Consider the following 19,312-nt stretch of genomic DNA (forward strand, 5'->3'; position numbering starts at 1 on the left):
GAAGAAGAGAAGAGTGGTTGTTGTGCTCAAAAGAATTGTATTGGCTGTGAAAACTTGAAAAAAAAGATGATCTAACTCACCGTACATCACTGGAGATTCTTGTCCTCGTCATCTCCCAGGAGGGGTGAGCAAGACAGAGTCTGAGCGCTAGATATCGTCGATAAGTGTTGTCCTTTATACACACTGTGCCTCCAAGTGATACCTCCAGCTGTTAAAAGAGAACAGGATTACATTTTAGCTCTTTTTTTCTCTTTTCTTCTTGTCTTTTAGCTATTTTTGAGTATGGAGCCTGTCATAACTTTTTATGGCTCATTTGTTGGCCATAGAAACCAAACTTGGTTTGGTTGCAGTTGCTGTTTCTAGAATTTTTGCTCCTGTGTTTGTCTGGAGATCCTACATGTTACCATGGTTGTGTCGTTTAAATACAGAATGAACTGTTAGCAGCCTGTAGCATATTGATGCTAACTGGTGCTAGGCCTGATGTTCCCTTCGAGCCGAGGAGAGGGAGGTGTGGATGACGTGCTGGTACTGCGGTATGAGCTAAGAAGAGTTTACATCAACCTGTCCTTCCATCCATCGTTATTGGGAACGTAAGATCTATCTCCAGTTAGATGGATGGGCTAGCCCAGCAACAGAGGGCATACCAGCAGGCAGTGTAGCATCATGCTATTCACAGACATGGCTAATGGAGCTAACACTGGACACAAATATCACACTTGAAGGACTTCACCTGCTGTGAGCAGACAGGATACAGGAGACAGAGACTGAACAGACCAGTAAAGAAGTCCAGCTCAGTCCTGGACCCTGTGGAGGTGGTGGATGAGTGGAGAATTTGGCAAAGCTGTCATCTCCGGTGGACTTTTTTTTCTTGTTGACACCTATGATATTATTCAATAAATTTGTAGAGTTTTGCACTGTATGTTTTTTTGTTTTGCTGCTGTGACTCTGAAACTTCATTCTGGGATTAATAAAGTAAGATATATATTCTATCCTATTGTATTCTATTCTACTTTGTCCACAGGGGGCGCCAGAATCAATAGAGGCTGAACGGTCCTCACAGGAGCTGAAATGGAATAAATGAAATAAACCTGCTTCTTCTTTCGCTTTAACTCTAAAGCATGGAAGATTTCAGCTGCATTCTTTTAGTGTTGGGTGAATTTACACATTTCACTGCTCAGTAAACTCCCAAACCCAACAGCCTGCCATTAAAAACGGCATTTCTCCAATGAACAACCCAAAACCCAAGATTAGGCCTAATCACTGTCACCAGGAAGCAGAATCAGGCCCTCTCACTGGCGGATTAAGTCTTCTGTTGTTGTTGTCCTTATTGTTATTGCTGAGAAATAATTACAGCTGAATCTCATCAAAGCCAATTCAACTCTTGGCAGGACTCTGCTCTGTGTTTTTTCTTTTTTTCTTTCAGACAGGAACCTGAGTTTCCCTGCATGAAAGTAAAGATTAAAGTAGTTAAATACTGGCGGTGAACTGAGGAGGAAACTGAGGCTGTATTGTCGACGGGCTGCAGGGGAAAAAAAGCAAAGTCTCAGATACTCTTGTTCCCAAAGAATGACAAAATGCATCCTGCTGACATCGGTTTTCACCTTGACTTGACTGACTTTGTATGAATTTATTTTCCTGCGCCGCGTGAAAGCAAGTGACCCCATTCCATAGCCTGGCCCATTCTATATTCTTATAATAAATTAGATGGAGATGCCGGGGCTTTAACATGTAAAATAGTGGTGACATGCTAAATAATGAGGCAGGCCAGAATTATGTAGTGCTGGCGTGCAGGCTCTGGGGTATTCCCGGGCTTCACGGTAGCCGGGGCCTCCTCCTCAGTGCTCAGAGGGGCCGAGCACGAGGAGGGGGGTGCTGAATATGAATATGGAATTAATGTACCAACGCCCAAAGGTAGATTACGTAGAGGCAACCCTTTCGGCCACTGTTTGGGACCAACAACAAAAAGAAGGAGGTTTTTTATTCATCACTGAAATTGGTCTTTTTATTACTCCCTGGTGGACTTTGAGATGTATTATGCTGTTCTTTCTCTTTGATGCAGGAGGTCATTTCAATACAGAGCACTGAGGTGTGATGTCTCCATCATGGGGCTTGTGTTTGGACAGTCCACGGTGCGGTTTTAGGAGGGATGCAGATCATGACAGAACACCAGGTGAATTCTTCAATAGCTCGACCAACAACAACTTTGACAAGATGCTTTTTTTTTTTTTTACCACATTTATTGTTATTTTTGACCAAAGATTAAAGACATTTTTCAAAGTTGAGCATCTTTTAAGCTTGATGGTTAAATGGCTCTTAAAGGGGTTTCAGTTTTTCCATGATTTTTATTATGTCTGGTCAAATTTAAGATCCAATATCCTTACTTTGTCTCTTCAGTACATAGGATCAAGATTAGAGCCCGACCAATTTTGGATTTTTTAGGGCCGATGCAGATACTGATACTGGGGGGCAAAAAAAAGCTGATATCCAATATATCGGCCGATAACTGATATATCGACTGATATCTGATATATCAGCTGATATATATAATAAATTCTTTGATGTACACAGGATATATACTGTATATAAACACAAATTATTACTAGCTATTGAAAAGTTCCATCTTCCATTTAACGCATGGGACTAAACTAGATTTTAAGTAACAATGTAGCTGCTTTCAAAACATGCAATAAACAATTACAACAAAATACATTGAAACATTTTCAAACATTATTTCAATGAAGACAATAACTTGTGAAATTGTAAACCCAGGTTAATCCTGCATGGCATTATGCGGTGTAGTAGTTTTATATTAATGGTGGACATGGGGGCTGACAGTTGCATAATTCATATATTGTTGTTTCACAAAGATGTAACTAACACAACGTTAAAACGCAGTATAATACTCTCATATTAGATAATGGTTGACATTTTAATTAACAGTTGCATTTGTTTATTTTAAAAAATGCAACTTTGGTGACATTAAAATGCCATACTAGTCTTATATCGGATAATGGTGTAAGGGTGAAATAAGAGTAGCATTTATCTCTGTTTATCTCACAAAAAAAGCAACTAACACAATATTAAAAGGTCGTTCTATAGTCTTACATTAGATAATGGTGGGCGTGTGGATTTACTGTTACATCTTTGTTTATTATCGGCCTGTCGATTAATCAGTTGGGCTCTAATGAAGATAGGTTCTACATCATGTTGCTCATGTTTTTGCATCCTTGGCTTTTGTGTTTTTTTTGCAATTGTTTTATTTCTAGAAGTGGCCGATTAAGGCCTTGTACACACATGGCCAGGAATGTTCAAAAACCATTATCCTCCCTCATTTGTTTTTACAAATACTCTTGTCTACACGTAACCAGGCAAATCTGCTTGAAGTCTGCCAATCAGAATGAATCGCCATGATGCAGCTGCAGTTTGAGAACCAAAACTTAGTTTCCCAGCATAAACATAAAACCAGGAAACCAGAGTTTTTCCAAAATCTTTACTTTAGCCAGAGTTTTCAGAAAATGTTGTTTCCAGTGACGTAACACTGTGGTTTTGTGTGGATGACAGGCATAAACGTATAGAAAATCTATATACGGTTTCCCAGATACCTGGCTTCGTATGGACATACTCTTAGAAGGTAAAGCTGCAGAGCGTGATACATGGTATATAAATTTTGACTTTGTCAACAACCATACGATCTTAATTTTTCAATCACTGTCACTTTTAATAACTAATACTTATTTTACAGAGGGTTATGCAAGTTTAAGAGCTATGCTAAACTCTGTAGCTCCACTGCTGGAGTTTCATTGCTCTGGAGGTGTTTTATTAATCCTAGACATTGGTATTTTTATCACTCTATGTTAGAATTTGGGATGTGTGGTGCTGTTATCTCTGTGTTTTTATTGCAGCACAGAACATTTGGGTGTTGTGTGCTCATCATGTAGCTGATATTTGGTCGTTTTGTTTGTTTTTGGGAAAGAATCTCAACCTGAACTGCAGACCTGGATAGTGCAACAACACACATTACAATGGTTTTGTTGCCTTAGATACTGTAGCTCACTTTGATGATTGTCTGAAAGACAATTATACAAGAATTAACTTGTTTTTAAATTTTGAGGCTTCATAATTGACCATTGCTATTGATAATCGCTTGCTAATTCATTAGGAAAGTGGAGGTTTGTAAAGTTTGGTTGAATTTTGCTTGTGTCATGTTCTTCATACTGTGTTGTTTTACAATAATGCACCAAGTTGTAATGACGCGAACATATTTCAGGGGGTTGAAGTGTGTGTTTGGGGGTGAAACACACCCAGGATTGTGTGATTATTGCCCTAAAGCTGCAGCGTGAGAGAAGTGTGCTCTCTGAGCAGAATCTAATCATCTTACAATGCCTTTGTCCCTTCAGACAAAACATCTATCTCACTATTATCATCGTTACTTTTCAGCACAGAGTAAATTTGAAGCTAGAGTGTTGTGCAACCTTGAAGCTCTATAGTAAACTCCTCTGTTTTATAGCCATTGTTGCTGCAGGAGACAGATTTACCAGGTTTAATACAGGCCAGTTTTAGTTTGCAACAAACATGCTTGTAAACCTGCTTTACGGCCCCCCCCTGGCTTTTTGTCCAGAGGGGGATTAACTGATGAGCGCCGCCTGTCCTTCAGGTGACACGCACACAGTGCAATCTAAACTCATAACGCATTTATTGTCATCTCACAGTAAATACAAGAGCGTCTGATCTGTCCGCTCATTAGAAAACTTTGCAAAGTAGTTTCTGTTTGTGCCTGCGACATAAAAGGATCCAAGTGAAAAAGGAGCAGGTGCTTCAGGTTTTGTTACAGGATGAAAAATGACCTCATCCGCTCGGTTTTCTTTTCCCTTTCTGCCAGATTTCCTGTCTGGCACAGTTGTTATAATGGTTGATATGTTATATGTGCGCACGGAGGCTGGATTAAATTTTTAATGGCTCCAAGGGCAGTTGTCCCGGCCATAAAAAACTGCTGCAACAGTGTGAAAGAGGGTTACTGCAAATACAATTCTGTTCTCCTCTCAAAGGATTGTTCAAAAGCACCTGCAACACAACAGCTCCTGCAACTTTCTAGTGCTAAAAATGAGAGATCTGCCTGTTTGGACTGAGGATCAGCAAAGCAGAGATGTTGTATCAGATAAACGTGGTGATCAGTATTCAGGCGGCGGTGTCGTGAAGTGGGAGATCACTTAAAAGCTGGTGTGAGTTATGTGCGCTGATTGTCAGCCGACATTATGCACACTGTTTGAGGCTAAATAACCCAGTGTGTGGATCATAAACTGCTCCTCTTGCATGCCACCTTGAAGCGAGGGAGGCTCCCCCCTTCATAAACAACTCTGTCATTTTAAGTAAGTATCGCGCTGCTTACCAGGCACCTTTCGTGCGTGAGCTGCACCTAATTTAGAAGCTTTTAAATCTTTCGCAAGTGTTGTTGTGAGAAATGCCTGGTTGCAAATGTCTTTTATTGAATGCTGACTCTGTAGTATTACAGGCTTGCAGATATGCCTGCTGTAATATGTCCCTATAGCTTTATCTTGTAATAGTAAAGTGTATTAATTTCCTTGGACTGGAAGAGTGTGTGAAGGGTTAGAATTGACTCTATTTGGGATTGGAGCGACTTGCCACTGAGTCCAAACATGGTTTTCACGCAAGGACTGCAAAAGATGAAGCGAGGGGGAGAAAAACACGCTTTCAGTCTGTAGATTTCTTAAGTAAGCCGAGCGGTTTATCTCAATCCATCACGAGCAGCGGGATCTGAGTAATTAAGGACTTTTCCAGGAGTGGCATTCTTGAAATTGGAATTGAAAGTGCACTTAGCATGGTCAGTGACAGGGATTCACCTTCATACTAATTCAGTGTATAAGAGCAGCTGGGTCTGATAGAGAGCTATTCTCAGGCACAGCAGCAGGCCTGTGTGTTACTCACACAAACAGCACAGAGGACTGTTACTGTGGTTTTAATGGAGCTGCTGTGACTCTGTGTGAACTATGAGACTCTCAGAGCTGTGTACTTCATTCAGCAGTGTGTCATTTGATTTGCACCAGAATTCAAACCTCACCTTTTAGTGCGGGTCTTATGCTCTGTATCATGGGCCAGTGTGTTCTAAAAAGGAGTTCTGGTTCCTAAAGGGCCATTTCAAAACTTACAGGGCTACAAAAGGATTCTTCAACATGTTATTTTTAAAGCTCCTGGGAGGAACTTCCTCTGTGTGATGATTTTGGCGCCCCCTGTGCACAAAGTGGTCACGCTAACACAGGGCTCGACCTTTTTTTCCAGCATGTGCAAGAATTTTATCCGGTCGCATTCGTGCAAGTGTATATGTTTTGATGCTTCCGTCCTTCCTTGCTTCCTCACTTTAGGATTCATGCAGCTCTAAACTCTCCGTATGGAGAGGAGCTTGTGTTAGATTAAGAAAATCAGGGCTAACCACAGGAGGAAACATCTTTTCAACGAGAGCAAAGAGTTTAACTCGTGACATATATTGACAAAGATGAAAAATGAAGACATTCTTTATATAATTTATATTATTTTAGTATATTCTACAAACTCAAATTGCAGTTTTAGCTGGTTGTTGCTTTTATTAAAACCTTGTTAAAAAAAAAAAGAAAATTAGATCACCAACATGCTTTTCGTTAAGTGTAATAATCCTGACCTGTAAACACACAAATGTCTGTACATTGTAAAATATTTAGCAAATATCATGACTCAAATTACTGTCAATCTTTACTTCATAGGAAACTGTGCTATGCCAATTAAGACAACTCTTCATCAGCGTGCATGCTCATGCTGCTACCAGCAGAGAAAGTTGGTAGCACCATGCTACCGATGGAAAAGTTAGCGTAGAGCCCTGCTCTTACATCATGTCTGATATCTTCCTGTACATATGTAAGCTTGTTTTCTGTTACGCTTCCACCAAGGTCGGACACTCATTGGCTCCTTTTTCATCCCTTTTAGCACACCTGATGTCTCTCCAGCCATGAAGAAAAACAAGTACACCACTTCCCTTCTGAGTGACCGACTTCTCTTGAAGAACTGCAGCTCAGGTGACTTTAGGACAAAAATGCATTTTGTGTCAAAGAGAATCAAAATTTCACACACAGAGCACTTTTGGTTTGAGCTTCCACATACAGGCCTAAACTACACGTGCAGCTAATCAAACTGAGTTCAGCAGGAAATTGCATCAGAAACGTTAGCACTGTTTTGGAGCATGAAACTCACCCCAGTCCTCTGGATAAAAAGAAGGAAACAATGCAAAGTGAATGGGTGGCAACTAGAAGAGGGATTAAATGGACATCCATGAGTTAGCATGTTGATATGCTAAACAAACACAGGGAACAGTAGTTACAGACAGACAGACCTAAGACATATAAATTAGCTGAACTGGGACTCCAGATAAAATGCATTCACATTAGCCAAGAGTTACTGGACATATATGGGGAATCCCTTATCTTGAAATCCCTTCACCTCTTATTTACTCTATTTGGACATTTGTGCATTCACTTCTGTATAATTTTAGTACATGACATCTTATTATTTTGATAAATTAAAAAAAACTCTGTGTTTCACAGAACAAGAACTTGGACTGCTTTCGCCCTCCCTGTCATGGTTTCAAACAACACCAGTGTAGCAGTCAACATTTATTTCAATAATAAATCCAGAAGTCATGTTCATAAAGTATACCTCAATGTATTTATCTGATTCCTAAATCCAGACACAGACATGGCTAACTTGAAGTTCTTGAAATAGAATAAGAAACTTCTTTAAAATAAAAAAACAAATAATGGAATTTGAACACATAGAAATGTATTTAATCACAATTAACTCTGTTTAATCTTCTCTGTTTAATCACTATTTAAAAAAAAATTGATTGTTTGAATTCCAAAGTTTTCTGGCAAAAGAAAAGTTATAGATGATTTCTTTTATATCAACACAGAAGTGCAAAATACAGAAAAGAAGTGCATTTATGTATGATGCATTACAGTAACATCTTTGAATCGACCTAAGGTCAGGAATAGATTTTGAGATTAAGAGAGGCTCTAAAAAAAGCAAAATAAATAAATAAATAAAAATTTTGGGCATAAGACAAGTCATGTCATTACCATACAGTGTAGGAAAATATATGTTATTAGAGAATATTTAATTGTAAATCAGGAACTAAGAGAGTTGTTAATTTTATTCACACACAAAACTGTGATCAGCAAAACTAGTGAAACATCTTTTTTAGTGGTGTTGTAAGTTTTTGCTCGAGCCATGTATTGTACCACATAGCTGAACATGTTACATATGTTAAATATGGGAAAGTTGTCAAGCTTCTGCCACGCCGTACTCCTTTTACTTCATCACACTCCAATAACAAAAAAAGAGATCAGAGTTTAAAATTCAGCAGCATTTTAGAGCAAATACAAAGAAAAGAAGTAAAAACAAAGCAAACACAGAGAAAGAAAAACCATCAGTATCACAACCACTGCATTAAGGTAGGGCATAAAATGAAGCACTTATCACGTATAGTATAGATATAGTCATATAACACATTAGATTACACAGGAGAAACTCAGCTACAAACGCCATCAGGTCAAACTTTCTGCTCCTTTGAGTAATACTTGAGTTACTACTCTGAGGCAGTGACATAAATACCAATACTGACACCTCTGAACAAATTTCGTAAGTGTCTTCTTTATTATGACACTAGAATGATTCAAACAGACCCCACAGATGCAGAGATATACTTGAGTTTGTCATTTTTCTAACAGAGACCCCAAAAGAGGCCAGGGCTCTGAGGGCTAAGCTCATTCACCTCATGAAGGCTTTTTCAGCTACAAGGCTGTTTTTTTTTTTGACGATGAACTAGAAGTGCTGTGCCTTTTCCACCCAAATACATTTCACAATAACCAGAGGGAAGTTAAGTAATAAAAGTACTTCAGAGGGGGTGTAATCCTTAGGAAGTTTAGCTCATATTGTAGTCAGCCAATAAAAGTCTGTCCAGCCTGGCGACCTGTCCAGGGTGTACCCCATCTCTCACCCTGTGACAGCTGGGAGAGGCTCCAGCCCTGCAACCCTGACTGGGACAAGCCGTAAAGATAATGACAGGATGGAAATGTCTGTCTGCTTTGGTAATTTCATCAAAGTTTCTTTGCCAGCGGCATTCAAAATCTGCACAAAAACATGGAAATAAAAACACTTTTTTCCTTCGCTTTCAGCATCCAGGTGTTCTCATAGCTCAGGACAAATATTCTGTCATCTGTGTATTTGGATGAATTTGTTTACTTAATCTACATTTTGTGCCTCCAAGATGTTTCAAGTCAATCCCAGGAATCCAGCTGACTAAAGAGTCCTCTATTTGCTCTGATAAAAACACTAAACACTCGTCTCGGAGCTGTGAGGAGACCACCGGTGGCCTACCAAGTTTGTACAGCGGTGCTTTTCCTGATAATGCCACACATTCTGGGTTTCTGCTTTCAGCAGCCTTCGCACGAGTGCTCTAGTCTCACACGGCACTTAAGTGTGATTAATAAGGTGCAGCGTGGAGTGTGTTTGTGTGTGTGTGTAGAGGGTGGGGGGGCTGGGGGTTGAGGTGGGGGAGTTTATGTCAAGATAAACGTGGAAATGACCTAGCAGTCACCGGCTTTTTCCTTTCGGCAAGCGCACAGTGCCGGGCTTGGAGAGCAGGAGAGGCTGGGGTTTTTATCAAGCCCAGGGCTCAGACCACCAGAGGCTCTTGTGAAGGAAGGAAATTACCGGGTGCAAACATTCACAATACCCCAACTCAATTCCCCCTCCCTCATCTCTCTCCTTTCCTTCTCTCCCTGACTTCCACTCTCCTGTCCCTATGTTTATCAGGTTTTGGGGCACTGTATTTTGATGTCAATAAGCAATTTTTCTTGCCTGGTCTCCTGCCTGACCCCTTTAATCCATCAATATATTATTAGAGATAAAGTTTTGTGGACGCCTGCTGCAGTCACAAGATAAATGACATCTCTGAAGTCACGCATTAAAGACTAGATTAAGGCCTTGTGACTGTGTCTTCAGTGCTCATCTGTGCGCCTCTGTCCAACCTATCACACTAAGTGACAAGAAAGAAAAATAATGAACTGAGGCAGAAAAAGCAAAGAGATATTTCTTACACACACAACCGGCGTCTGTCTTCAGCCAGGATTAGGACGCATTAGAGGCGTGCTGGAGAAGAGGAGAGAGGCAGCAAGGGAGCGTCCCTGTTTGTTGATGTCTAGGCTGAAAGAAAGGGAATTTCAACCCTTTATCCCCTTTAAACTAAAGAGAAACAGGCGCTTTGTCTGACACAATACAAGCTGCTGCTTTTTCAGCCAGCAGATGGAGAGATGTTTGAACGGTGAATTTAAACCTCCTTTATAAAAGCTTTGGATCAAATGCATAGCTTCAAAAACTCAAAGACCATATGGAAATTATTTGGGTAGAGCGTCGAGCTGAACCTCAGTATTGAGTTTATTTTTTATTACATTTAAAGGTTCTGCTTTATCAACATTTCCTTACAGCCTCCTACAAGTACAGGCAATTTTCAAACCATCCATACTGTTATAAAAAAAAAAGAATGACAACAACAATAAAAAAAAGAAAAAATCATTTTTATGTAAATGCACATTGTCAAGAATCTTAATACACATCATGTTTACAATTTCTACTATGGGACTCCTTAAAATACTGTAAAAAGGAAACAGGTCAGAAGTCTGCAACCTGCAGCTTTGGAGCCTCATGCTTCTCATTGATTCCTTTGCAATGGCTTCCTGTAGTTTTAAAAAATGATATTATTTTATGAAGTAAAAAAAAATCATGGTTTTTACGTTTTGTTGAGCTCAATATGTATCACATCTAGAAATAAGGCCTGTCCCCTCTCTACTTCACTCCCTACAACATCAACAGCCCAACAGCTTTCCATACACCTGTGGCTAACCTCAAGATTTACACCCCAGGTAAGAAAACTAAATCAACAAAAAGACAAATCTGAAAGAAAATAGAGATTTTAAGTCTGTGTGGATGGATTCATTTAACTGACAACGTGCCGGCTTAATATGGATGTGGCTAGACTAGAGCAAACAACAAAAAGAAACGTTATCAAATACAGGTGTTCTTTCTGTAATTCTACATTTTCATAAATTCAAAAAATGTCTTGTTCAGATAAATATTCAATATGTTTAAACTATGTATTAAATTGTATACTCCTTATTTTCTTTATCGTAAAGGTAAAGGAGATTTTGTGACTTTAATCCAGGTGAGATAAGGCAAAGTGGCTCTTTTGACAGCAAAGGTTACAGACCCCTGTTGTAGGTTATGAAAATGGAGCAAACCACCAAACACATCAGCTATCAGCTGTAAAAACATTCATCTCTGCATACAAATTAATTAAAATCATCAGTTTTCTGTGATTTGATGCAGTATCAGAAAACAAGTGTGCCAGTAACTTAGCGCTCCTCTAAGTGTGGGTTTGGAGTCATGATGCATGATGATGACTGTTGTAAAGTTGGTTTGTTTCTGTCTTAAATGGAGCCACATCTCTAAGAAAGATGTACTTATGGGATGAGCAGCAGAACTGACTATTCAAGTTGCCCCCATTAAAAATTTGCCAAATCTTCTCCACCAACGCTAATCAGATTGACTCTCGTTTGGTGATGTCTGGTGGATTGGATGATTGAAGTTTCAGGAAATTTTGGCAATTTAACAATATATTCCCGCATCAAAGAAGGGCCTAGGTAATGTGTGAAAGAATCATACGAAAAATATATAACTGATTAGAAATATTTGCTCTGAAAAGTCTAAAAAGATGTTTGAACGGTATGTGGGTAAATTGCATCTTTCAGACCTTCAAATAAACATATAAAAACAGTCAGTCTTTACGCTGATGAATCTTGTTGCTTTCATAATTCTTAAAGAGACATGAGAACTCTGAAATTTTGGCAGAACTGCAATTACTCACAACTGTAGCTGCAAAACAAGTGGTAAGGAAAAAACATTGATACAGTGTGTAATGGATCAATCAATTCACTGCCTCTAAATACTGTTACTTAATTTAAAATAACAATACATAGTACACTTGAAGTATAATACTCAAAGCACTTCTCCCTGCCAGTGTGAATCACCTCAAAGCGGCTGTTAAAAAACTGCACCTGTTCAAGATTCCCCCAGAGGCTGACTGCAGAAACACCAGAAACCACAAACACACCAAGAATAAAAAAGCTGATTTCTACAGCATCAATTAACATGTTCACTGCTTCGTTCAGCCTCGTTTGGCTTAAATTGCTCATTTCTCTGTCAGCACACACTGAATCAGAGGTAAATTTGTTTTTAACTTGTGTTTGACGCTATTACACTCGCACAAGCTTTGCCCATATAAGGGCATAGCTGACTGAATTGACAAGTGGTCATCCGGTCTAGGGATGGGGACCGAATTAGGAACTTTTATAGGTACTGACTGAATTCTGTCAAAAGTACCAGGAACCGATTCACATAAAATCAAAAGGTACCATGTTAGGTACCTAAATGTATCCTTGTGACTGTGAGGGAGTGGAAGAGTAGGTGATTTCCATGCTGGACATGAACACAGCATTACAAGGTTATATATTGAAGAATAAAAATGTTAAATTGAAAAAAAAAAAACAAAATGACATTTTTTACCACATAAACACACTAAAGTATCAAAAATTGGTACCATTGAATACCGATTTCGATTGCTAAGTACCGGGCATCAGTACCGTATTGTTTCAAATGTGAAAGGTACCCATCCCTGGTCCTGTAGCTGTATGCAGAGAGACTAATGACCCGCCTCTTTACCTCATCTTAACTAAAACAAAGCTAGGTTGAGATTAGCATTTCTAATTTTGCCTCTGTCAACGATAGGCTTCAAAACTCTGTATTAGAAACAGATGGGTGATGTCACAGAGACTGTGCCCATACATTATTCAGTCTATACTCACAACTTTAAAGCTCCTCATGGTAGTGCTGACATGGTGACAGATTATCAGTTACCTTGAAGTTTCTCCGATAACCTTCCATCAACTCATTTTTACAGTATCTCTGCATCATGACATTGTTGGTATTTTCAGCCATAAAGTGTCATCCAGTAAGTCACCCACCAATTCCCATCCCTGTTACTAACCACTACAACAAATACAGAGTGAGCTAAAGAGGCAAACATGCTAACTCCAGCGCTGCTAGGATGTTTAACCTTGACAGTTTTTGTGTTTTGAAGTAAATTAATTGATAGAATTTGAAAACAATGACATGATAAACAAAATAAGATGTGGCCATCCAAAACCGCTAACAACTCGCATCAGCCTGTGCAAAGTGATCAGGTATTGAGTTTTAGTTTCATTATTTTTCATCTTTCATGATTCACAGACCAATAACTACATCATTATAAATAACTTATAATATGGTTTAGCATGTTAGTAATGGATCTAAGTGGGTGATTAAGTCTTGTTTACAGCTGTTGTTGAGCCCTTTCAGTCAAACCAGTAACTGAAGTGTGTTTCAGCCGTAAAAAGAAGTTGTATCCTCTCCTCTGTCAGACTTCTTTCAACATCTGCACAGTGAGGTTCTTCACTGCTCGCTGTCTGTGACAGTGTTCGCCTAACATTTAGACCTCTAAAACCTCACACTAATAGACAGGATTACAGATGTCAAATGACAGTTTTATGGCTTAAACTCCTGACTACCTGGACTAGCAGATATTAAACGCATATCTGGTAGCACTTAGTGTTAAGTGGGACCAAGTGCTTATTAAGTTTCTGATGCTCTAAGTCTGTGTCTGCTCCGGCCCGGGCTGATACGGGCTGCAGGGCCACGGTAAATGAACGCGGGTGGATTTGTGCTGGACTTAGACCTGGTTATCAGGGCTCCTCAGTTAATACGCTGCCTCTGTGACATTGTCATGACTTGTGCAACGATTGGCAATATTTGAATTTCCCATTAAGCTCTGCTCTCTGCTTGTGTTTCCATGTGGAACTTCCTCTCCAGACTTGTCCCTCTCCCTCGGCAGACACGCGCGGCCATACCCTCCCTCAAAAGTTTGACCAGAAGAAGAGAAGGCTGTTGAAGGGGCGTTTATCTCTCTGTTGTTCACCTTCACATCAGCACGTAACCTCAGTAATGTTTCCTCCATGAACTTGTCAACATGCTCTCCTGTGAGGCTGCATCCTTTCAAGGGGCATCTCTAAATAAAGTGAGGACACAGCGTTCTGTGTTCATCCTGCAGAGACATTCATCAGAAAATTTGGCTTCTAAAATCAATTAAATCCTTTTCACAGGAGGTTGAGATAAAAGATAGGCCAGTGAAAGCCGATAGGACAGAGACGAGCCCCTCTGATTCAAAGCTGCACATTCATTTGGTCACATTTTCCAGACAAATCACCCAAGGTCCCTCTGTTATGACAAATCGTATGAGACCTTGTTCATTCTGCACATTTATCTTGACTTTTGAGGTGAGGTTTTAGGTAACTGTGGGCTCATTTTGGCCCCAGGATTCTGCCTCATGAAGGACATGTCTATGGACAGTTATTTAATTTCATGCAATTCATAAACTCCATTAAAAAATATTAATTTCTTTTCAGCACATTATTGGGTTTTGAAGGTTTATCTTTTCTCCTTCGGAGTGACTGCGAGCTCCATCCTTGTAGGAGCTGAATGTGATGGATGTCCTGGGTTAATGCCTGAATCTCTCCTCTTGGGACGTGTGTGTGTCCCTTTATGAATGACACACTGCTGTTGATTTTCAGAGTTCAAGTCTGATTTTTAGCACAGTTGCTGATTTAATAGACATTAAACGATCTATTTTATGAATAATGACATGTCAAAGTTTTCTTCAGACCTTTTTTACTCATGGTTATGTCACACAAATGCAATTCACACATGGCAGCATTGTTCTTTTTCAGGTTTTTTATTAACTATTTCATACTCTTTCAGAGGTTAGGAAACTTGTAGAGCAGGGACACAGTCATACAATCATCAAGCTGGCGGGTTTTAAACAAATACCCCTTCTAGCCCACTCCACTGTTACTAGCAGACCCCAAAAAATCACTTTTTTTTATTGAAGCCCTAAAATGTCATAAAATGTCACATGTTGCCAAAGCTCCTGTTAAAAAAAAACTTCTGCTCTGAAAAACCTGCATGTCAACAAGCACAGATTACAGATGGTACGTTGTAGTGTGGTGTGGTTTGTTTTTGGTTGGATCTGGAAACTAAGATTATCTTTATTTTTTATGTAGGTTAAACTGGTTAAACTGGGTTTGAACCATTTGAACTGTGTATCCAGCACAGGCGTAATGGAGACTAAAAAAGAGGAAAAAAAGGAACTAAGACTGGTGGTGCTAGCTCTGCCAGTGGTAGCTACACTCAACAACCCAGTTTGACACCATTTACCTCCAGAATCCTTGACCCCGTGTTGAGTCGCTTCAAATTATTGAGCTCAGTATTAAATGTTTCTATTAAAACTGGGAAATAAGTCACCCTATGCCATTTGTTGGTTAGGTTAAAGCTCCTGAATTACAATATTTGGTTTGGTGGACCTTAAACAAAGGGAAAAACAAACAAACAAACGAAAAAAAAAAGCAGATTCAAGTCGTGTTACATTCACAGATCAACATCTGTCGTTCAAGGAACTGATTTTTTTGTTTTGATCAAAGGTTTATAAAGGTCAGTTAAATAATTCAGTTTGGACTCTTTCTGGTCATATAACCCTGCCCTCCTGGTGAAACCACTCACCATGTTCACAGACGTCTGACATGTCTCCACCTCCACCGGCTGAACAAAAGTGAAGCCAAAATACCCCCTGCCACAGACATCTTGTGCATCAAGGACCAGGGTTCATGCTTTCTGGGCGCCACAGTATTGATGTCCCACCATCTCCTCTCACTTATACACTCATTTAACTTATAGAAAAATGACAGAGATAGCCTCAAAAATAACGTTAAGAGACCACCTTTTGAATGGGGTGTGTTAATTTTTATGAATCTGAAAACACTGTTACAGTCAGTCCACATCAGTTAAGTTATTGTCTTGATATTGTGGACCCCGTTCCTCCACACACATGCAGTGAACACTGGATTAGAGAAGGAGGCGTCAAGAATTTGGCAGTGAAACCCTGTCTAAGGGTCAGATTTCTTTCAAACCCCTGCAAACCATGTATTTAAACTGAAAACATTTAGTTCTGGCATGTCCAAAAGTAAGATCCAATGATCAGTCCCATGGTCTGTTTTCATACAGCCCCTAACTTTCATCTTAAAATGTATTAATAATGACACTGACATGAATCATGTTCTACATTATGTACATTGACATTTGCTGTTAAGATCACAAACCAAAGTATATCCAATAAGATCTCATCAAACTACATTTGGACTGTGCAAAGGCTACTTATGTAAGAAATATTTGGGGCTACAAGTGTTGTTTTGATAAAATCCAGATCCTGATCCTGCCATAAAAACATCCTGACATATTTCCCCATATTGCCCTCTAATGGAGAACATGTTCCTTGGTCAGAAGCAGAGTTTGCTGATTTTTACGCAGCACGTAACTCTGCAGAAAACTGACCACTGATTATCTGGGATCATATGTGATGATGGAACAAGAAGGTTTGAGCACACTGAGGCCTGTTTACATGACAACATTTCATCTGAAAATGCTGAAATGCAGTGAAAAAAATCTGCGTTTGCACAGAAACGCTGAGAGACTGAAAACGCTGTAGTAAACATGCCAGGCCTGTAGTTGGCGCTATAACTGTCTTGTCCAGAAGCCGCTGTTGGCAGATTTCCACTGAAGTAGAGTTGAGCTGATCCTCTGGTGTATTGGTGAATACTAAGTGCAGAAGTGGACTAACCCCCTGGTAGGGTTTTGTGGATATTTAGGTTGATAGCAACAAGTAAAAGTGAAAGCAGTGCCAGAATGAGCATGACGCCTTTCAATCCCATGTTGACTTTTTTTTTTATTTGATTTCATCTGTTCTCATCTTTAATGGAAAGAGATGCAAAAAAAGAAGCAAAAAACAGTCACAGTACTCTTATTTTCCTCAGCATGTATTTATGTTTTGCTCATTTGTTTGTTTGTTTTTATCTATTCTCTTGGTTTTTTGAGTGCAGCTGTTGGAGAATCTGTCCTTTTTTATAACAAATGAATGTGATGACCCTTTAATAGCTGGGTGTTCTCAGGCACAGACGTACAATGGGGCTGCTCATTGAGAGCGGTGGGCCGGGGCCTGTGGCATTGTGAGTTATGTGCCCCCCCGCCCCCATAAGAGCCTACCCAAACAGATCTGCAGATAGCCTTTCTGAGCGTGCTCAGTGTTTATCTCGGCTGCCGGGCCCTGTGGAGTGCATGATGGATCTGCAGTGATCAGTTAAAGCCACATTAAAGATAAACTAATGAATCAAGGCAGGCATTAATCACACTGAGCGCGTGCAGAAAGACAAATGGAAATGCAAAAGTTCCCTGCTAATGATGAACTACTAACAATTTGGTGGTGGACAAGGAGAGAGGGAAAATTACACACCGGGGTTTCATGCATAATCTCTGAAGATATTAATATTTCACCCCCCGCCTCCACCCCCTCTCCACCTTCTTCTGCTGCTAAACGTTACTGCCTTTAGAGGCATAATCAAATTTCATTACCAGCCAAACCGACATGATTAAACAGAACAGAGTCTGAGTCCAGAGCTTCACACTGCGGCGGCACACGTTGGCTGCCACTCACAGACGTCTCCACCCCCTTCATCATTCACCCCCCTCCACCTTTCCCATCGCCCCAGCACGGCCCCAAACGGCTCCCACTGATCCAAATCAGCATCTCATGACCGGCCTCACATCTTTGACCACACGTTTGCGCCGCTTGGGCCTTTATCTGTCAGTCATGTGAGTCCCAGAGGAGCAGCTTGTGTGGAGATGCTGCAGCGACGGCCCCCTGTGAAAAACCTGGCTGGGGTGTGCGGTGTGTCTCTCAGGGCGGGATAACACCACCTGTGTGTTTAAAGACTGAATGGTGAAAACCTGCTTGGATCATGTCCTACACGCTGATAAAACACCACTCTGTGCTTTGGAACATAAATATGTAACACAGCTCTGTGTGACGGAGAAAAATTAAATATTAAAAGTGAATTTTCTAAGCATGTCTCCTGTAAGAGCACGCCATGTAGCATTAGGTGAGCTAAGCCTGTGAGGCTCTTGATCAGAGCCTTCAGTACATCTGTGATGTTAGCTCCTCTGCATTGGAGCCGCTGGGTTTCTTTCACCCACTGATGCTTGAAAGAAACGCTACAATTAATTTCTGTTTGACTCCATCACACAGAGAGTGAGATGCTCTGTTTTAGCCTCTGTTTCTGCCCCGCTGACCCCTCCAGTTTCCTCTTAATCTCCTCCATCACACTCCACGATATCCACCCGTGACCTGCTTCCTTTCTCCTCTTCTTCACTTTTCTTATTTATTCATTAACTCAACGCAGGATCATATGTGTTCCCTTCTGTGAGCGTGTGCGAAGCGAAATGAAAGGGATATTATATGTTTTTCTTTTTTTCATGTCTGTCATTTTCTTTCTATCTCCCATATGACTTCTTAATCCATCTGAATGCATAGAAGATAATGTTTTGGGCGAAATAACATAAGAGGAAAGATAGACTCCCAAGGACCAATATCTTTATTGCTTGGAGGATAAACGGATTATGTCAGCCATTTTCTGCTGCTGACAGCTTTTCTTATTAACCGATTTTATTTTTAATCTGCCAAGGAAGAAATGCGGTTTTATGTCACAATAAAACGCTGGTCACATCTAATGCTGCCCTCAAACAAACAGATTTCTTAAAGCCTTGCTGGGAAAATTTGAAATAACTTTAAAGAGGGGTTTTTGGGGAGAAAGGGTGGTGGTGCTGGTGGGGGAGAGGAAGAGGAAGAGGAGGAAAAAAAATGGGAAGGGGGGGTCTTTATCCACAAGCATGTTGGAGTGAGGAGTAAGAGATTTTTAAAGTCCTTCACAGTTGTATTCTTCCTTTTAAATATTTATTTCTTTATTTTGCTGATCTCCATAGAAAAAAAGGCTTCCATCATGACTAAATGGCGTGTGTGTGGGCCGCCTGCTGCGTCCATTCACGCAGCTCGCATAAGGATAATACAAATAACACCGTGCATGCTTTGCTTACAGCCATAAGAGTGTGTAAGGAGGATGCTAAAAACAAACTCATTACTTTTATTTACTTCCTTATTCATCCCCAATCGCTGAAATCACACCTGCTATCTCAGGTGTGTCCTGTTCAGCTTCTCCTCCTCACTTTGAGCGTGTGCAGGGAG

At 40.2% G+C, this 19,312-nt stretch overlaps 1 long non-coding RNA gene across 2 annotated transcripts in view; it reads left to right on the forward strand.

The window, feature by feature from the left end:
• The window catches only part of LOC141789427 (uncharacterized), a 146,337-nt gene that overhangs the window by 101,496 nt on the left and 25,529 nt on the right, over window positions 1-19,312 (forward strand). The window contains exons 2-3 of one of the 2 annotated variants that reach the window (XR_012598210.1): window positions 2,060-2,170; window positions 6,973-7,061. This is a non-coding gene — a long non-coding RNA (uncharacterized LOC141789427). The remainder of the gene's footprint in view (window positions 1-2,059; window positions 2,171-6,972; window positions 7,062-19,312) is intronic. The other variant, XR_012598211.1, reaches the window with a different exon arrangement.

The sequence above is a fragment of the Halichoeres trimaculatus genome, unplaced genomic scaffold (genome assembly GCF_033239565.1).
Source record: "Halichoeres trimaculatus isolate MK-OKI-2021-1 unplaced genomic scaffold, fHalTri1.1 fHalTri1_scaffold_4, whole genome shotgun sequence".
Taxonomy (NCBI): domain Eukaryota; kingdom Metazoa; phylum Chordata; class Actinopteri; order Labriformes; family Labridae; genus Halichoeres; species Halichoeres trimaculatus.